Here is a 21,294-nt window from a genome sequence, read left to right on the forward strand (position 1 = left end):
CAGGAAAAGCTTGGCAGGGGTCCCTGTGTGTCCAGGGGTCTCTGCAGACATTCCTACCTGCCTGGTCTGGGGAGAGGGAAAACCTTTTTTCTGGGAACAGCTCAGTCTAGGAATCTCTTCTGTGTTCTAATTTAAAAAGTGACTGCTAATATTCTAATCTTGACATCTGATATCATAATCCCAGCTGAGTGCTTTTTAGGAAAAAGAAGAAATTTGGAGAAGCATATACATATATTAATATAACATGTATATGTAGTATATATTATTTAATCATTTGATTATTTATTAAATATCATTTAAGAATATATGTAATAATTACATATATACACAAATAGCAGTCTTTTCCCTACTCATTTTTTATGTGCTCTTTGCATTATGCGAAGAAATCCCAATCCACATCCACATAAGTTGACGTTTTATAAATGACGTATGTTGGCCATTGCAGCTTCTGTTGTTATGAGACACAGCTGGTTTACGTTTAGACCTTGGAGTTATTAGTTGTATTATTTCCTTTTTTTGTTTATTTTTCTCAAGAACACTGTTTTGTAAAACGAAGAAATCAATGAGTTCGGGTTCAGGAGAGGTTGTCACTTCTGGACTCTAATCCCATCAACTCTCTCTCACTATTAATGATTATCTCTCCTGGTACAGGAAGTAAGGTGAGGCCGGAGAGAGGCTCTCCTGGATTCTAACTGACCGCTTGACATGATGAATCAGAGTCCTCAGTGCTTTCTGGGGATACCAGGTGTAAGGAACTGTAAAGAGAAACCCATTTGTTACGTCTTTACAACCTTTTGAAGAACAATAGAAAGTCTCTCAATTTTACACACATACACACACACACACACACACACCCACACACACCCATACAGTTGCTTAGATTTGTGGGTTACTGTGTGGCTCTGTCAGTTTGGAAGAGTTTGTGACTGGGATCAAGGAAAAGTAAGTTGCCTATTAAAAAATCTCCCTTTCTCCATTGGGAGAAAGTGGTCTGCTTATTCACCCATCAGGACAGGTCAAATGTGACTCTAATTTACATGACAATCTTTGGGCCTCCTGGGAGAAATCTGATAGAGGACTTTGGGATGGATATCATTCTTTTGGGACATCAACACTCAAATAAAGAGAAAGAGACAAAGCTGTCTTCAGCCTGAGGAAGGTGTCCTCACCGTGAGTTACTGGCCCTGAGATACAAGAAAGCAGGGACCCCTGGAACCATCTGAAGGCACTGGGCGTGGGAGCTGTAGAGGCTGCGGTGTGAGTGAGGACCCTCCAGCATCCTGCTCAGCATCCTTGTTACAGAAACAGTGGGAAAAAGGAGGGTGAGGCCAGCTGAAAGGAATTTACCCCAAAAGCCAGACACGTAAGGAGAGAGTCTGTAGGGGAGAGAGATGAGGCGCAGGATGGTCCAGTGGTTTGATGGTTAGAGCCAGGTTATGAACCATCACAAAGATGAGCCATACCTTATATTAAACTTCACAGTCAAGAGCGGAGAAAGCAAAATGGTAATTTTTTTTTCCCTGAAAGACAGAACATGACAGTGAAGATAATTTTACCATAAGCACTCCCATTTTTGTTTATAGTTTCTTCTTTCATTTTTTTCCCCCATCCTGCCCCAGCTTGGGAGTGAACAGAAAATTAGAGTAGAAAGGAATGGAGAACAGGACCGAGGGGAAACATTTCAGGGAAAAGCCATTCCAAAACATAAGACATGTCACAAATGCAAACAGCAAGCGGATTTTGCTGGAAGACATGTGTGGGCTTTTCTTTGTTGGCACCAGGAAGTATTTGTCGTTTTGTTGAGGCTTTTTTTCTCTAGGTAGTGAGCTTCTCTGGAGGATGGTACTCAAAACAAGGAGAAAAAAAACAGAAGAGAAGCACAAGAAGAACCATTTGAGAACTTAACGTCATCATCATCATCATCATCATCATCATCATCATCATCATCATCATCATCATCACATCATCATTTCCTTTTTTAGGGTGCCTTCAAAGCAGTCCAGCCCTTTGCCCAAAGCCTACTGGGTGGAATTTCTTTCTTTCTTTCTTTTTCTTTCTTTCTTCTTTCTTTCTTTCTTTCTTTTCTTTCCTTCTTTCCTTCCTTCCTTCCTTCTTTTTCTTTCTTTCTTTCCTTTCTTTCTTTTCTTTTTTCTTTCCTTCTCTTTCCTTTTTCTTTCTTTCTTTCCTTTTCTTTCTTTCCTTTCTTTTCTCTCTCTCTTTCTTTCTCTCTCTCCTCTCCTCTCCTTTCCTTTCTCCTTTCCTTTCCTTCCTTCCCTTCCCTTCTCCCTCCCTCCCTCCCTCCCTCACTCCCACCCTCCCTCCCTCGCTTCCTTCCTTCCTTCTTTTTCTTTCTTTCTTTTTTTTTTTTTTTCCCAGAGTCTTGCTATGTCACCCAGACTGGAGTGCAGTGGCATGATCTCAGGGCTCACTGCACTCATTTCCTCTGCCTGCCAGGCTTAAGCAATTCTCCTGCTTCTGCCTCACCTGTAACTGGGATCACAGGTGTAGGCAACAAACCCAGCTAATTTTTTTTTTTTAAGTAGAGACAGGGTTTCACCATGTTTGCCAGGCTGGTCTCAAATTCCTGACCTTAAGTGATCTGCCCATCTCAGCCTCCCGAAGTGCTGGGATTACAAGCGTAAGCCACTGCACCCAGCACTGGGTTGAATTTTCTATTCTAGGTGAGCCACCGAGGAGCTTCCCTTTGAGCCGCTGTGTGGCTGCTGCTAAGGGACTTCTCATGTGTCACAGCATTTCTGCTTAAGGAGGCTGCTAACTTTACCTTAAACTTGCTGTGGGTCTTTAAAGGGATAATGGTTCATCAATACGGTTTGGAAATAATACCTGAATTGAGACTACCACCTCCCATCTGCAGACCACTTGGCCAGCTCCTGACCTCACCCCAGGCTGAAATGTCTGCCTCCCTGCTCATGTCCATTCCCACCTGGGATTATCCTCCAAGGCGGACTTGAGAAGCTGTGCTGCCAGTGAGAACCCCCAAATGTCCAACCCAAGTTCCTCTTTATGAGATGAACAGAAAAAAGCTCAGAGCCACTGGTCTTAAAGTCCCCTGCTGTCCACTCTCTTCCTGTGTCTGAGGCCTGTCCTGCCCCTCCGTGGGCAATGTGAAGTGCACAGGTGCCAGGAAAGAAATGTGTGGGCGCTACTTGCAGAAAGCCTGGCCGCAGATACAATGCCACCGGCATGTTCCTGTGACCCCCTTGCCTGGGAAGCTGAGGCTGGAGGCTAGGATGAGCAGCATGAGGGCTACAGGTCTGAGAATGCTAGGCCCTGAGCTAAACTGAAGTTCTTGTGTTTTCTTTAGCATATTTTGATTCCTGATTTCCCCAAACATCAGCTTTCACTATGAGTTAATAGCTGTTCTGAATATATGCTTATTAAGAGGATAAATTTATTTCTAATTAGTAATATGCGATCGAAAAGCCCACTGCAGCTCATGATTTTCCACATTAATCCTGGTGCACAGTCAAGGCTGCTAGAAGAAAGAGCCCATCCCAGCAGGAGCTACAACCCCATGTAGCCTGCAGAGTAAAGGAGCAACTCAGAGGGGAGGTGTTCCGGGTTCATAGGACATTACCTTGGCCCACCTCCCATGGATTTATACCTGGATTCTAGGCAAGGGGAGTGCCACAGAAGACCAAAAAAGGCAAAATGAGCTTTTCCCTGTAATGCTGGTAGGCACCAAGGGGACACAGGCCATGCGGCAGCTGACAGCACGGGTATTTGGGCAGTTTCCACGTCTCCTCCCAGGCTTCCGGTTGTTTAATCTTTGGAGTCCATTAGCTTCGAGACACATTTTTCCAATCTCTGCCTCGGTCTGAGGCAAAGATGTTATATTCCCTCTGCGTGCCTGTCTGTGTCTCTTCTCCTCTTCTTAGAGTGACACTAGTCACACTGATTAAAGGCCCACGCTACTCCAGTACTACCTCATCTTAACTGAAACCTTGGTTACATTTGCAAAGACCTCATCCAAATAAGGTCACATTCACAGGGACCCGGGGTTAAGACTCCAGCAGATCTTTTGGAAGACACAATTCAACCCACAACAAATGACATCACCAGCAATGGTGACAGCATCTGCCTTACCTTCAGTCCTTCAATGCAGCCGCCAGGACCCTTGGCACAGACAAGACTGTCCTTGGGCTCAGTCATGAGTGGGTTCAAACTAGGCATGAGCTTCTTCAGCAGGTGTAGGCCTTCAGCAGAGTTCGGGGTCACTGATGGCACTTCTGGGGTTGCCAGCAGCATGGGACAGTACCACTGCAAGCCAGAGGAAGCAAGAAGGAAAACAGTGTTGACCAAGAAGGGTAGATCTTGGCGTACACACGTGACACCTTGGGGTCTCTCAGGATTTTCTAGGAGGAACCTAAGATGGGTATCAAAGTTCCCATGTAGTGGATAGGGTAGAACAAGAGGACTACTGTTGCTCTTCCTGTTCTCTAGTCCCTGCATGGAAGCCAGAATGGCCTGAGAAACATGTCACACCATAACTGCTCCTCCCAATAATTCCCTTTTCTCTGGCTCTGCCATTTAGCTAGAGCTACTCTTAGAAAACATTGTATCTCAGATTGCACAGGGGGTGGGATTTCTTCAGCTGTTGGCACCAAGGTGGGTGCAGTGCAGCCAAAAACAGGGCAGAATGAGGTCAGATAGCAGAGGGTGCATGGACGGGATGCCAGGGCTTTGGGCATGGATAGATGCCCTGTTAGAGAGCAGCCAAATAAACAGTGGGAATCATCTAACCCCAGCAGGGATGCAAACCAGAACCAGAGCCCAAGATGAGGGCCCTCTGTTGTTAATGAGGAGGCCAGGCCCAGAGATTCGAGACTGGGAAGCTGCAGGGGGGCTGCAAAAATGATCTGCACCACAGTGGGACACCGATAGGAAGCCCAAGCCCCTGCCCCTTGGGTGTACTTTTGCTCATCTTAAAGAAACTCTACTCTGCATCTGCTTCTTGACACAAAGCTGGCCTCACACTCAGGCCTTGGTCCAGCCCACCCAGCATGTACACACAGCATGAACCACCCTGTGTAGCTAAGGTAGGCCTTCTGCCCTGGTTTCTCATTGCCTCCAATCTCCAGCCATATGAGCAAGCTGCTTTCTGCCATGGCATCCCCACATCACAACCGTGCGAATCTTCACAACCTTCTGAATCATGGCCCCTTTTCCCAGCTACTTCCACTTCTATCAAAAAGACATGGGAACGTTCTCTTGCTTTCTCATGCCACTCCAGGTCTGCCCCTGCCCCTTGTCTTAAGATCCCCTCCACTGGCCCTGCCATTGCAGCACTGAGGACATACACGAGTGTTTCAGACAGTAGCAGGGTCCTCTCTACTCTCAGGTCCCTAAGCTCATGAGGGGAGGGGTGTCTTATCCCCACTCCTTACGAGCTAATCTGGATGGAGGGTGCAGGGAGCAGAGCCCCTTTCTAAAGACCCTCAGCAGGCTCTTGCATTCTTTCTGTGGAGCAGTTTCACAGTGCACAGATATCAATCCCAGGGGAGGACTCTAAACACTTCACCAGTAACAATCCACCAGTAACAATGCACCAGTAACAATCCACTTGCACAAGTGCAGTGAGACAGAGAATTCACACAGCAAGTTAAGTGAAGCAATCCTCCAAGGCTCAGTAGTTCTGCCCAGGCCCCATGGAGTCCCATTTGCATGTGCCGTATGTTGCGCCACAGCTGAGGGACCATGAAAGCACACTCTGCCTTAGGTTTTATGGCCAGAGGACCCATGGATCACTGGGATAAAGTATTGCAGGACATCCTGTTCTAGGGGTGATGGGAACAGAGCCCAGGCTATCCCAGCCAGTTCCTCCTTTTCTCAGGATGTTGCATTCCCAGCACATTCTACAGTTATTCTGAGAACTACAGGCAAGTAATGGGGGAAGAACTGGTTATCCAAGGCCGTCTGGGGACTTGTCCTGCACTTTCCTCCTCTGCAACTTCTTTTCTTCCATTTCCTAAAGTCTTGGGATCTTAACTCATCTAGATAGCAGACAAAACCACATTCAGAGCAATTACATATTTGTTTAAACTTATCACTTAGGTCAAGATCTCGGCTCCTGAAGTTCAAATGACCATAGCTTTGGCAAACAAAAAAAACCTTTTTTTCCCCAAAGATACAATGGACTTCAAAAGCATATTCTGAACTCTGAAAGCTGAGTCTTACCATTTTTTCTGTATCTTTGCCTACCTATTCCAGTTTAATTGCCCAGCCTTGCCCCATCCCTAACCTCCTACAAACAATACACAAACATACTTGCTCTCACAGTCTATGCTCCAACAATTTTGAGCATATTTCCTGAATATGTTATTGTCCTCTTGCTTTTCTAAACATTGCAGCTATCATCTGAGATGCTGTTACCCCATCTGTGCAGCTAATAATTCCTATGCATTTCTCATGTAATGGCTGGGACCCCAGATCCTCTGTTTCTGTCAGAGGCCCAGCCTATTCCCATGATACATCACAAAAATGCTCAGGCCAGTTTCTATACAGTGTCAATCATCATGGTGCCCCAGGGCTGACTTCCCGTAAGTTGGCTCTGACTTTTACCAAAAGAGGGTTGTGATGAGAGTGAGAAGTATAGTTCTTCTCCTCTGTGACAGGCACATCAGCCAACCAGCAGAGCTGCACTTGAGTGGCTCAATCATCTCAATCAGAGGCAGATGACTCCTTTTCTTGGGCCATGACCTCCTCTCCCCCTTTGAGTCACACGGCAGGGTGGGTTACTTCCCTTGGTAGTCAAATATGTGACTTAAGATTGTGCTAGTTTGTGTAGCAAATAGATTCCAAAATAAAACAGGTCAACTCAATAGAGGTCTGTTCTTACTCACTGTTTTAGTCCATTTGGGCATCCATAACAAAATACCATAGATTGAATGGCTTATAAACAATAGAAATTTATTTCTCACTGTTCTGGAGGCTGAAAAGTCCACGGTCAAGGGCACCAGCAGGTTGGCTATCTGGTGAGGGCTTGCTTTATGGTTCACCGATGGTGCCTTCTACCTGTGTCTTCACATAGTAGAAGGGGGAATGAGCTCCCTTGGCCCTATTTCGTAAAAGCACTAATCCCATTCATGAAGGCATCACCCTTGTGACTTAATCCTCTCCCCAAAAACCTCACCTCCTGACACCATCACCTGGGAGGTTAGGATTTCAACATATGAATTTGGGGAGAGCACAAATATTCAGATCATAGCACTCACCTATAAGTCAAATATTGAAACCAGAAGGGTGAGTCTCTTCCATGTGATCATTCAGGGTCCCAGGCTTCACTTCTCTGTGTCCCCACTGTGGGGTTGTTGCTATCTGCATTTAGCTGGTGGAAGGAGAAAGAGATCCTGGAAGAAGCACATCCATTTCTAAGAAGCTTGACTCCAACATGGAACAAGTCACTTCCTCTCACTTCTGTTGGTGACATCTAGTCACATGGCCACATCTGGCTACTAGAGAGTGGGAAATATGGTCTAACCACGTGCCTGGCCACATTCCTATTACTACAGAAGGAGAGAACAGATTAGAGCAGGCAGCTGGCAGAATGTGCTACAAATCAACCTACTCAGTAGCTGTGCTGGGGAAAGGCAGCATTCCGTCTCCCTAGTGGGTTCACTTTCCTCCACGCTTCCCCCTCCCACAAGACAGTGCATTCCCTCTCAAGACCTCCCTGTACCAATCTCTATCGCATGCTCCCAGCTCTCTTCCTACCCTTCAGCCTTCCCTTAGGGGAATGTATTTTTTGGTTAAAGCAGACATGTCCAGTAAATGTTTGAAATACACTAGATTAAAAACCTGATTGTGGTTATTCCCACCTCCAGAGTAGCTTAGGAAGGACCTCCATGGTGTCCATTCCATTCCATGAGCATATATAGAGTCTCTCCCATGTGCTGGGTGCTACCATGAATAAATCATAATGCCTGCCCTGCACGGTGACCAGGAGGCTCGACAGTGTGAGACTTGGTTCGGTGTGAACTCTCCAGTTCATCAGGCCGACAGTACCATTGTTCCATCCCGGGTTGTAGGTCAGCGTGATCGGGCCTCAGCAGCTTGGGTGTTAGATTTTTTTTCTTCTTCTTCGAAAAAAAAGTCTATGTTTTCCTCCACGATGGTTAATCCTCAAATAGTCAGGCTTACTTCTGTCCCAGATCCTAACCACCTACCAGGTTTTCTTCGTGGGTTTTAGGTTAAGTCCCTGATCCGGTTTCATGCAGCTTTCATTGATGTTTCATTTGCTATCCACCACAGCAAGGTTACTTTTTTCAAAAGACAGAAATCTCAGCAGATGTATTCATTCTGGGATGTTTCCTGGACTCACACCAGTGAGCTCATTAGCCCAGGCTAACTATGGGCCTTTGGGGGCTTTTTCTTTTCTTTCCTTTTTTTTTTTTTTCAGTTTGCAGCAAAAAGTGGGATCATGTGATTTGTACATAGCAGCTCTCCTTCCTGTATGTTCAGTGAGCAGTGACTGAAATTCCCCCCAAGAAGGAGGGCTGTGTTTTCTAAACATGCATCCTTCTTAGCAGTGTCTGCTTTTGTTTAGTGGAAGACTGAAGCTGAAACAGGAAATTTCTAGGTCAGCTATACTTCACTCTAATAAAAGTCTAGCCAAAAAGAACAGCAAAACTATGGCCTGGGCTTTTTGGAGTGTCTTGTCTGATTACCCAATTATTACAGCTCAGATTAGGAAGGGATTAACCCCTGAGGTTGGACAGATGGAGAACACTATTAAAATACCCCATGTGGGGTTTCGGAGTGAGTAGCAAAGTAACCACCTGTCCCTGTTTCTTGAGTCAGTCTGCCCTCATTTAGAGTCTGAAGATCACTGTCTTTGATGTCCGAGTGTGGAGAAACTGAATAGCACAGGAAGCAAAGCTGGGGCCCCACCCCTGTCTGGCCCAGAAGCACTGCTCTCCTAAGTCTCTGTCCCTATCTGGAGCCCTGCCCTAGACTGACCTGGTAAGAAATATTCAGCTGAATTACAAGTGATTTTTGGGTTGTTATTGCCCAGGGCCCTTGGGAACAGTCTGGGGACAGTTTATGAGACTGTCACAGACAGAAAGGTTTCCATTTCAGACCTCCCTATTCCTTTGTTAACTATTGAAGAAATTGGTACCTCTCCTTTCTTGAACCTCTGCATTTCAGGGGCTGCATTGGGGCTGTTTTCTGTTAAGTGTTCTCAGAAGCTGCAGGAGTGAAGTGAGATCTGTGTCTTTGTGCATTTTCGCCCTGCATTGGGGAGGTTGGGACAATCCCTCTCTGGGCAGGGAGGCTGAGTGACTTTGCCTCATGTTCCAGCCTTGAATTCGCAGGCAGGAAGGTACTATAAGCAGTCCATTCAATAATTAATAAGCCACTTAGTTCTGCTTCAAGTCCTTTATCTTACAGATAAAGGATGTGTTCAGGAACATTAATGGTTGATGAGAAAACATTATGCCAAATAAAATATGTCGGGTAATCTTGAAATTGTCATGATTTAGCTGGGTGAATACTTCTTTCTTATATATCTAACTTAAGTCAATTGGAGAAAAGCCTATTGAGCACATAGAGCTCCTACCTCATCCCCAGCACCACGGAAACATAGAATCTCAAGGTCAGCAGGGTCCTCAGTCCCAAAATTGTATAAGCAGCCAGCCATTCATGATTGGAATGCTTCCAGGGAAAGCACTTCACTGCATACAGAGGCAGTTTACTCCATGTCCTGACAATCCCACTAGAGATTTCTTTTTAGAGCTGATTTTTTTTAAATCTTCACAGCTTCTTCCCTTAGCTCTAGTTATACTCTTGTATTGAGCAACTCTTATGGGCCAGATGCAGTTTCAGGTGATTTTCATGCATTCAGTCATTTAACCCTACAGTCGTCACATGAGGTGGGATCTCCCATTTTACAGATCAGGCAACCGGCACAAAGAAATTAAATGATTTTCTCAAGATCAGTAACTAGTGAGTGGCAAAGCACTCTGCCTCCGTAAGTATGGAGGTATCTGCCTCCATAAATATCTTTTCTTTTCTCTTTTTTTTGAGATGGTGTCTCACTCTGTCGCCCCGGCTGGAGTGCAGTGGTGTGATCTCAGCTCACTGTAGCCTCTGCCTCCCAGGTTCAAGTGATTCTCATGCCTCAGCCTCCTGAATAGCTGGGATTACAGATGCATGTCACCACACCTGGCTAATTTTTTAATTTTTAATAGAGATGGGGTTTCACCATATTGGCCAAGCTGGTCTTGAACTCCTGGCCTCAAGTGATCTGCACTCCTCAGCCTCCCAAAGTGCTGAGGTTACAGGTGTGAGCCATTGCACCCAGCCTCATAATATATCTTCTTAATCACTGTTTTGATTGTCTACTACTGAGTAACATACTATCCAAAACTTAATGGGTTTAAATGGTAATCATTTTATTTGCTCACAATTCTGTGGGTAAGATATTTTGGCAGGGCTAAGCTGGGTGAATCTTCTGCTCCACACGGCATCAACTGAGGTCTTACATGGATTGCAGTATGATGGCCACTAGGACCAGGATGTCCAAGATGGTGTCACTCACACATCTGGCAAGGACAGTTGGGAGGTTCCATGTGGCTCACACCAAAGAACTAGCTTGGGCTTCTTTTCTTGACAGTTGGACCCCAAAAGCAAGCATTTTAATCAGAAAAGGTGAATACTGCATATCTGTTCAGACCTAGCCTCAGACGTTATACACATTACATTCACATATTTATTCTGTCAGTCAAAATAAGTCCCAGAGCCAGACCAGATTCAAGCAGAGGGTAATTAAGTTTAAGTTCTGCCTCTTTATTGGAGAACAAAAAAGAGCATGTCAGATGGCATATATTATTGCATCCATGTGCAGAAACTCCAAGAACCAGAAAATTCAACACCATACTGCCCCTCTGGAAAACTAATTCATGCATACACAAAATGACATCTCTCTAGGTATTTGAAACTAGCTATCAAGTATCTCCAAGTCTCCTGCTCTTCAAGCTTCTTCTTTCTTCAAGTGTTTCTTATAAAATGTGGAATGGTACTGTCCCTCTCTTCTGATGTGTTGCAGAACAAAATGTCATACTCCAAGGTATGTCTGGCCTGGTGAGAACAGAAGGCCCATCATCTCCTGTCTTTAAATATGGAGACTGAATCAACAGGAATTCTTGACCAACATATAGAAATTCTGTTACTTGAAACTCTGATGCCCCCCCACCCTGTAATTGTGCAATTGCTTTGAAAGACCAAAGTTAAATTATATTTTATGAAATTTGGCCTAGCAGTCTTACTCATTGATTTTGTCTTCCACTACAGTCATGGTCCACTCAGCTTTCAGTCAAACCTGCATTTGACTCATGACTTACCTCCTCCTTCCACAACTTCTTCGAAGTCTTCGATAAAACTATTGGCCTGTTCAGATACAAGAAGGGGCTCTGAGGAACATCATGGAAAACCTCTCTCCGTATTAAAATCCAGACACTGATCTGCAACCTATGCAAACTGGTAAGGCAGAGTTGTTCAGACAATTCTGGATCCACCAACTTTTCTGGGCACACATTTTTACTTCTTGACTCAGGAGCCAAAAGAACCATCACCAGCACTGTGCTCACCCATGATCTTGGCAGCAAAAGAAATTAGGTCAGTCTGGATGTGTCTTGGTTTGTTTTAGAGACAGGATCTCACTCTGTCACCCAGGCTGAAGTGCAATGGCAAGATCATAGTTCACTGCAGCCTTCAACTCCTGAACTCAAGTGATCCTCCTGCCTCAGCTTCCTGGGTAGCAGGGACTATAGGCATGCAATACGATGCCTAGCTAATTTTTTAATTTGTGTTTTTGTACAGACAGAGTATTGCTATGTTGCCCAGGCTGACCTCAAACTCCTGGGCTCAAGTCATCCTCCTGCCTCAGCCTCCCAAAATGTTGGGATTACAGACGTGAGCCACTGTGTCTGGCCGGGATGTTCTTACCGAGGCCCTGCTGACTCCTGGCAATCACAACTTCCCTTCTCAAATAATTTCTTTAACACTCCATGCTGGAATCTCACCCCACCTCATGCCCTTTCTGCCTCAACACTGTTCACCCATTTGCAGCTTTCTGTTCTCCAGAGTTCTCCAGAGATAACCTCAGTGATGCAGGCACCAAATCAGTTACAACAGCAGGATCTTAGAACCTGATCCTTTTATGAAGCTGGGTAAGGAGACATGAAATCAGAGCAGCAAGGGCTGCCCACTCTTTAAGAAACATGGGCTTCTGCTCCCCTTCACTATTTATTTTACAATAAGCAAAAGAAAGCCTCAAGAGTCTACCTTCAAGCTGCTTACAGCATAGCTCAAGGAGGAGGTATACATGCTAATAGTCAGAATATGAAACAAAATAGAATCACTCACTGCCTGGGTGCAGGGAACATGAGACATTATAGGATTTATAAGACACATTATTTACACTTGGGCAGGTCACAAAAGGCTTCATGGAGGCAGTGGCGTATGGAGTAGATTCTAAATAGCAGGTAGGTGATGGCGAGGATGCAGAGAAATGGCTCTCATACCACTGCCTGTAGATCTGGAAATTCATAGACATTCTTCAAAATGACCAGGTATTAATTTAAAATGCTTGTGCCTTTCAACCTTGTGATTTCAAAGTTCAAGTAAATAATCTGAACATAAACTTATTCAAAGTGTTAGTTAAATTATACTGCTGTTTAATGGAACACAGAGCAACCACCAAGACTTTGTGAACATCAACCTGATGCCAGCTGAGGGACCAGAGGGGCCCTCCCTGTAGTCTCTCAGATGTCTGATTAATATGCCCTGATTCTCCCTTCCATAATTTATGAAATGCAGATCTTTCCCATTAACTTTGTAGATTACCAAGAGCTTCTTTTCAAGTGCTTTTTTCTGGCTGTGCCTTGCCCAGGGCTGCTTTAATTCAGCTCCTATTTCCCTCGAGTATTTCATGATTTGGGTGATTGACCATGGTTGTGCGACTCCTGGACAGGGCTGGGATTGCGCAGTCCGGCTCTGTCTCTCACTCACTCTTGCTTCCTTCACTCCCTGGAGCAACTGACAAATGATTCCCCACGCTCCTCCTCAGAGCTTTTTTTCTTTAAAAAGGCAAGTTTTCCCCTAAAAGGAATTCTCATATCAGTTGCTAATAATATACATTTCCCCTCGCATTATTGTATGAAGAATTTTTTCATGACATGGGAAAATGCTTATGATAACATTTCTCCCCACTCCCTTCGGAGCTAAGCAACACACAATCTTGAAACTACACCCAGGATAGTGTCAACCATGTAAAACAATATGCATCAAGGGAAATTTAATCAACATTAGCAGTGGCCAGCTCTGGATTAGGACGCTGGGTGATTTGTATTCTTCTATATGAATTCACTGTCTTTACCAAGTCTTCAGAGATAACGCAAAGATAACGCATATTTGGAGCCCAGGTGCCTGGGAAAATGGAAATTTTACTGTTCGGAAAAATTTAAAAAAATCAAAAAGCAGGGAGCAGCCAGTGTGGGAAAGACAGCTGTGGTTTCTTTTTCCCTCCAGGCACAGGCGGCGCACCTGCCAGTGGGTGCTCCTGCCTCCCTACCCTGCGCTGGTAACTACCACCTCAAAGTGGAAGCTGGACAGCTCAAACGTTTGTAAAAGGCAGATCTCGGTGTTCTGACTTCTCCTCGTCCTGTTGGTAGACTGCCTCCGTGACATGCCGGCAGGATTTCTATAAGGGCACAGAAGGCACCAGGAGGGTGGGTGAGGACCCTGTGGCCTGCGAGTGTGCACCGGGTGCACATGCTGGTTTCGGGCCGCCCTAAAGATTCCTAACTCACCTTCAGCAACGACCTGCGCCGTGAACCACACTTTCCAATACAGATGGTTCCCCTTTTGGCAGACTAGCAAAACTCGGGGGGCTACCCACAGAAAGTGCTCATCTTGCTACCTCCGTTAAACATTTAGCTTCTGACTAATCAATCCGAAACCATCACCCCACTGCAGCCCTTCTGCAGCTGACACATGTGAATTCATGAGGACCGGGAAGGGCTCCTAATATTTCCATCTGAAGCAGTATCTCTGAAATTTCATAGACATGCGGTCACGCACACATCTTTCCAAGGTCTCAGAAGCACAACAGCTATTCACAGCTCTTCTGAGAACAGACAAGGGGCTTGCAGGTGGGTTGTACTTGAATAAGCGTCTTTCTTCCCTTCCTCCCTCCAACAACATGAAGCAACAGAATAACTCCCTGTTAGTAATGTGCAAGAAGTTTCTTGTAGGTGGTCCACGCGACACTATTCTTTCATTGCAATTCCTTCCTTCCTTCCTTCCTTCCTCCCTTCCTCCCTCCCTCCCTCCCTTTCTTTCTTTCTTTTTTTTTTTGGACAGAGTCTTGATCTGTCGCCCAGGCTGGAGTGCAGTGACACAATCTTGGCTCACTGCAAGCTACACCTCCCGGGTTCACACCATTCTCCTGCCTCAGCCTCCCGAGTAGCTGGGACTACAGGTGCCCACCATCACGCCCGACTAATTTTTTATTTTTTTGTATTTTTAGTAGAGATGGGGTTTCATTGTGTTAGCCAGGATGGTCTCAATCTCCTGACCTCATGATCCGCCCGCCTCGGACTCCCAAAGTGCTGGGATTACAGGTGTGAGCCACCGCACCCGGCCCCCTCTTTTCTTTCTGTCTCTCTCTTTCTTTTTTTCTTTTTTTTTTTTTTTTTTACTGGGTCTTTCTCTGTTGCTCAGACTGGAGTGCAATGGTGCGATCTCGTCTCACTGCAACCTCCACCTCCCGAGTTCAAGCAGTTCTCCTGCCTCAGCCTCCCGAGTAGCTGGGATTACAGGCGCCTGCCACCACACCCAGTTACTTTTTGTATTTTTAGTAGAGACGGGGTTTTGCCATGTTGGCCATGCTGGTCTCAAACTCTTGACCTCAGGTGATTGGCCTGCCTCGGCCTCCCAAAGTGCTGGGATTACAGGTGTGAGCCATGGCGCCTGACCTGTATACTGACAATTTCTTCTCACACCTGTGAAAATGATGTTTGTCATTCTAACTAAACAGAATTTTTCTCATGCCCTTGTGAAGCATTGTATTCACATTGAGTACAAGCCTCTGGTCCTCTCACTTCGTACACAGATGGCTGGAGACAACAGACACCCCAGTGCATGTTTCCGTGTCTCCCACTCTCTGCTCTCAGGCAGGAACGAAGCCCGAGGAAACCAGGCAAGAATTATCTGTCCTTACAGAGACAGGAAAGTTCTCCTGGAAGGAAAGGGCCATGGCTCCATTTAGACCTGCAGCCTGCCCTGCGGGGAAGTGGGGAGAAGGCAGGACCGGAGAGTGTGGAAGGGATTAGTGGCTAGGGTAGAAGAGGGCGTGAGAGAAAGAACTGGCTGTCTAGTAGATTCCAAACCAAAGCAGGACCCAGACATGCAGGGATCCCCATCTCCTTTCTGATTCTTCCCACATGAACACGCTCCAGCTGGAACCCAGGTACCAGCAGCTTAGGTGGTTTGGGAAATACTTGAGCTTCTCCACCAGCATCCCAAAGCAGCCATGATTTTATACCCTCTAAATGTATAATGACATTGTGCATTTGGTGTACAAATACAGCATTGAAACAATTCTTCTAGTTATCTTTTCTTATGAGGTTAGGACTCTGAGCCTTTTCTCTACAGAAATTCTAGAAGGTTCTAAACATGGGCTGGTGAGAACTGGCTTACGTTTTAAGAATCTCACCTGGCTGCCATATGGAGATTGGATCTAGGGGCAAGGTGGCATGGGGAGGCCAATTAGGAAGGTTCCTGGTGGTCTGGGCTAAGGTGGTAGCAACAGAGACAGCAAGAGGTGGTGGTGGTGACGTGTGTTAACAGACCACATTCTCAGACCTCATTGTCAGTGACATTAAACATGATGTCAACATTAAACACGATGTTGATAGAGCCACTTATATAGTTGGATGTGACAGCTGTGATAACTACATCTGCATCTAGTCGATCATATTCAAAGTTATTTACTGAGCTCAGGAAAGCAAAATAAGATACAAGCCCTATCCTCTCAAGTAGCTTACAGAATCTAAGACAGAAATTTTGCCTATGACTAGGTGGAACAAGTGCCATTCGAAAGGCACAATTCAGTGGGATTCAGACCCTCTAAACGAGGACAATGACTCCTGACAGGGGTAACCAGGGGTGCTTCCCTGGTGTGGGTGAGAAAATGTGGAAAGGAGGCCTTCCTAACATAGCAGAGGCCTATGGGGCAGGACAGGAATGGCTGGGGATAGGGAAGCGTGCAGTGTCCTCAAAAGGTGTGAATGCTGATTCGAGCTGGAGGGTACGATTCACAAAGGAGTAGTTTTTGGGAGGGGAAGCTTGAAGGTAGATTAAGATTAGTTTAAGGAAGGCTGTAAATGCTAAATTAAAGGGTTTATTCTGTGGGCAGAGGGAAATATTGAAGTTTTGGGACAGGAGGGAGTTTATCATTGTCTGTAGGCAGGCAGATTACAGGTGGCAAACCAGGACATGAGCATGGAGTTCAGTCGCCCATCTGCTGCTAGACAGGAAGAAAGAGTAGATTCTAGAAACATTGTGGGCATACAGCCACATTGTAATTACCTAGCTGAACGTGAAGGGTGAACAGAGGAGAGAAAAGAGAACTAAAGGATGCTGAAGTTTAATGACTAGGGGAGTTGGGAGTTGCTGTTCATTTCTCTCCAATTGAATTTCAGGTACATCTGGCACAGGAAGGTCAAGGTGGCCAGCATGCACATGCAGATGCATAGCTAACACTGGGGAAAACCAGACTGGAATAATTCTCTGAGCTTTCTCCTTAGAGGCAGCAGTCAAAGCAATGGGAGTGCATGCAGTTGATGAGAAAAAATAATGAAGAACCAGAGAGGAGGAAAGGAAAGGGGGTAAAGGAATCATCTTGTAGAAAACCCACAGCTAAGGGTCAAGAAGGAGAAGGTTAAGCAGGGGAGTGACCAACAGGTGGGTTGTTAGCTCTGCTCTGTAGACCTTTAATTTGTTTGGAACTTGTTTGCCACCCTGACATCGTAGCTGGCTTGCTAATGTTCCAAATGACCTCCAGCTTGCTTGTCTGTATTTTTCTGGACATTATGATGCCCAAGTAACAGAATACTGTTGCTGAGAAAGATCTTTTACAAAATCTCTGTTGTACAATTAGAGCTTGTTCATTTTAGGTTTTTTTTTTTTTTTTTTTAAATCAGACCATAGTTCTGCATTGTGAATCTTTCAGATCTCTATAAATAGCATTTGTCTTCCTGGCTGAGGATCTCAAAGACATTCAACAATATTTGAATCTTAGGCTGGAGGACATTTTGGTATTCTTTAGTCAGGAATAGCACATTTCCTTTCATGAATAGCAGCTTTTAGGGATTATATCATGATGTACAAATAAAGAGGCCCTCACCTGGTAAATAATCCACCATGTATGCATTGTGTACAGAACACAATGACTCTTGACCTCAGCCTGGCTTCCTGTGTAGAAGAGTATGGTAGAACCTGAGAGGAGAGAGGGACGGAGAGAAAGAACCCCAGCTCAGCTCATATGCATGATTCAGACTGCAAAGCAGGGCAGCTTCATGGCATGTGGCATCAGTTGCACCAGGCCCATGCTGGGCTAATGCCCTGCTGGTGAGTTTTGAAATTCTTAATACTTTTTGAACAAGGAGCCCTGAATTTTTATTTTCACTGGGCACTGTGTATGATCTAGCCAGTCCTGCTGCAGAGCTTAACATATGTCTGAACAATAACAGAAGAGGTCAATGGGGTCTCTCTTGGAAATAATGTTTGAAGTGGCTCTCTAGGTCCTGCAAGCTGGGACTGCAGGATGTGGCCCCATGGGCTTCCCCGATGGTGGCTAACTGAGGCCAGCCTGGGAGGAGCAAGCGCTCTGCAGACCGTGGTGTTGGGAGCTCTACCTTTGAGGCCAGTGTCTGGGCAACAGCTGCTCACCCTGCATGGCCAAAGAATTTAGCTGCAGAAATCTAATTTGGAACTCCCTAATTAAACTAATGAAGTCAGAGCATTTTAATCTGTTCTTGGTGCAGCCCTATGTCTAATCCCAGAATAAATAGATAATTGTGACTTTGTGGCATATGTGTGCTCAGAAAAAATAATGTGTTCTGGTTGCTTTTTGTTTTTCTTTTTTTCTTTTTTTTTTTTTTTTTGGTGATATGTAAGCCAGGCGACATCTTTATATCCTTTTTTAAAAGCTTGGGAAAGGAACTGATTTTCCTTAGCCAAATGCAATGTTTAAAATGAAGCGAAATTGTAGTGCTTTTACAATCAATCACACTTCTATTTCACTGTCCTTTACTGACTGCCATAAACAAGTCATGCCCAATAGTTCCTACCCTTGAAAGATCCTATTTGATCCTCAAATTTTTCTTGCTTTAAAGAACACTCATGAATAATAAATGCTACCACACAGATGTCGCCTAAAGAGGGTGAGGCTGGGGAAGTGCAGAGCGAGTCTTGTCTCCCTCCTTTAGCCTCGCATTCTACAAATGAGGAAAATTCACTGGTTAGCCTTCAAACTATATCATGTTATTTCCCTGAGACACATACATCTTCATAATGTTGGAAAAGCCTGTAAAATCCAGAAGCTAAAGGGTCATTCTGTTTAATCCTTCCATTTTTCTTCCCATCAAGAGTGTTCCTTATTAAATATTTCTACCTCCTTTTCAAATAACTGAAATGAAGTCACTCTTACCCCCTTTGGAGTTTATTGATTTATTTACCAAATCTTTTACGTATTAATCCAACTATTAGGCTACTTTTTTTTTTTTTTTTTTTTTTTGACGGAGTCTCACTCTGTCGCCCAGCCTGGAGGTTGTGCTCAATCTCTGCTCACTGCAACCTCTGCCCCCCAGGTTCAAACAATTCTCATGCCTCACCCTCCCGAGTAGCTGGGTTACAGGCATGCACCACCATACCCGGCAGTTTTTTGTGATTTTAGTAGAGATGGGGTTGCACCATGTTGGCCAGGCTGGTCTTGAACTCCTGACCTCAGGTGATTCGCTGGCTTTGGCCTCTCAAAGTGCTGGGATTACAGGCGTGAGCCACCGCACCCGGCCCTCAGATTCTTTTATGCAGGAGAAATCTCTGTCCTACAGCCTCCCACTTTACCTCTAGCTCAGCTAAGTACTAAATGCAAGGTTTTCATTTCAGAGCGACCACCGAGAGTGCATGGACAGTCAGCACACTCCACCTCTACCAGCGGAGAGGAGTAACTTCTCAAGTGAATGGTGAACACCAATTTATCATGCCCAAGGCTGGCTGCTCCAGCCAGGGGACACAAAAATCAGCAAAATACAGACCCTACTTAAAGAGGACATATGGACATTTTACAAATTTTCTTGATAGGAAATTTGTAATTTACAAATTTCCTTGATAAGACATGACCAACCATCTCAATTTGCTGAAACAGAGGGATTTCCCAAGATATGGGACTTTCAGCTTCAAAATCAGGAAAGTTCTTGGCAAACCGGGAGGAGTTGGTTATTCCACTAATTAAAAAGTAAATAGTATTACTGTGTATGTGGAAAAGAAGATACAGTACACAGACCCAGGCATGGTGGCTCACACCTGTAATATCGGTGCTTTGGGAGGCTGAGGCAGGAGGGTCACTTGAGTGAGACTCTGTCTCTAAACAAAGGAAGAAAGAAAATACAGCACACAGAGCCCTGTTTGTGGGGCCTCTGTCTGAGCAAACACATGGCTTTTGTGGACCTTTCTGTGTGTACCCCATGAACACGGAGGCAGAATGAGTTACATGGTTCAGTAACATGCTCAAGATGCATACCTTGAGCTCTGAGTCCCTAAGACTTAGGTGAATAAGGTGAATAAGGACCAACTCAGGGAAAGGTAGGCTGTGCAGGAGACCTTCCCGAAGCCCTGTGGGTGGGGAGGAGAAGAGAGCCGCACATGAGAGGCAGGGCTTTGGGAGGACCCCCCGGGAGCACCCTTTGACTCTTCTCCCTTCTCTCTCTTGCTGGACTCCCCACCACCCTCCCGTAACACTTGACTCCCAAGTGTCACCCCACAACACTTGACTCCCCCAACAGCAGGCAGCAGGGGCCACGGCTCTGCTTGGACCCCACTCCAGCCTCCCCTGCCACTCTGGGCTCCTCCTGCTGGTGACCCCAGCAGCAATGTCCTCCCTATACGCTGCTGTCTCTTGCCCGGGCCATTGGGTAAAGCGCAACAGGACAGACATGCCGGAGAAAGCAAATTTTATCCCAAGACAAACACTACAGTCTCTCTTCAGAGAAACCTTTGAAGGTGGAAAACATTACGGTGGATGGAACTGGAGGTTTTCATGACCTGTGAAGAAATGCTGGGAAACTGGAATAACAGAGAGACAAACAGCTCCTCTTTCCTTTTGTCTTTATTTTGATATTTGTTCTTGAACAGTCCCTTGTTTATTATCCTGTGGTGTGTATTCTGTCCCCATGATGATGCCTACCGCAGAGCCAAAATGTGAAATGAGACTCATTGTCCACCGCAGATGTGCTGCTAGAGGCTGGCGGGGAAGTAGTGAGGGAGGGAGACGTGTCAGCTGAGCCCATGACAAAGAGATGCTCTGTGTGTTGTTTACCACGACCTTCACGAGAGTCCAGATGGGGAGCTGTACACTCAAGGTCTGAAATCCACAACAAGGGAGATTCTAGGCAGAGAAGAGGAGAACGCAGTTGAGCTTGGAGAGATGAACTGGGTTGGAATTCAAAGAGAGACATAGTACTTCACCGTGGGCAGAGTCATTTGCTGAGCTGAGAACAAGTGCTTGTTCTTGGGCAGTTAACACATAACAATGTCTTCTGGAGACAACAGATGCTTGACTCTTATTACTACTTAAGCTGATTTAAGATTTATATTACCTTGGTTTAAGTGTGTCACTAGAATAACATTTTTACTTCCGTTTTAATTTTGAGGTTGAACTGGGAACAATTGTGAAAACAAGCATGAAATTAATTTCTTTATAATCTCTCAGTAGTCATATGACATCAATATCAGTACAGCTCATATTGAAGAACTATTTGACTCAAAAACAATTGTATGTCAGGCACTATGTTAATCTTAGAGAATTAACATAGGGATCTCCTAGTAAAATAAGCACTCTATTTAATTTTATTCCTTATTTAGTTGTCTACATTCCTGACTGAGCTGCAAATTTCACAGGAATAGGGATCAAATCTGTCTGTATCCTTTATGACTTGCACAGTGCCCAACTAGCATATAGTAGCCACTCAATAAATACTTGTTCAATGT

General features: G+C 45.2%; 2 long non-coding RNA genes across 2 annotated transcripts; one reads left to right on the forward strand and one right to left on the reverse strand.

Annotated features, from left to right (window-relative positions):
* Nucleotides 1–256: 256 nt before the first annotated feature.
* LOC129011785 (uncharacterized) lies at nt 257–7,460 on the reverse strand. Its single transcript, XR_008493438.2, has 4 exons — nt 7,236–7,460; nt 4,108–4,281; nt 1,348–1,520; nt 257–755 (listed from the first exon to the last, which is right to left on the reverse strand). It is a non-coding gene; the product is annotated as an uncharacterized LOC129011785 (long non-coding RNA).
* A 1,320-nt stretch (nt 7,461–8,780) lies between these two features.
* On the forward strand, nt 8,781–18,161 carry LOC129011963 (uncharacterized). The gene is made up of 3 exons (XR_008493480.2): nt 8,781–8,982; nt 13,999–14,174; nt 16,728–18,161. It is a non-coding gene; the product is annotated as an uncharacterized LOC129011963 (long non-coding RNA).
* The last annotated feature ends 3,133 nt before the right edge of the window (nt 18,162–21,294 follow it).

The sequence above is a fragment of the Pongo pygmaeus genome, chromosome 14, assembly GCF_028885625.2.
Source record: "Pongo pygmaeus isolate AG05252 chromosome 14, NHGRI_mPonPyg2-v2.0_pri, whole genome shotgun sequence".
Lineage (NCBI taxonomy): Eukaryota > Metazoa > Chordata > Mammalia > Primates > Hominidae > Pongo > Pongo pygmaeus.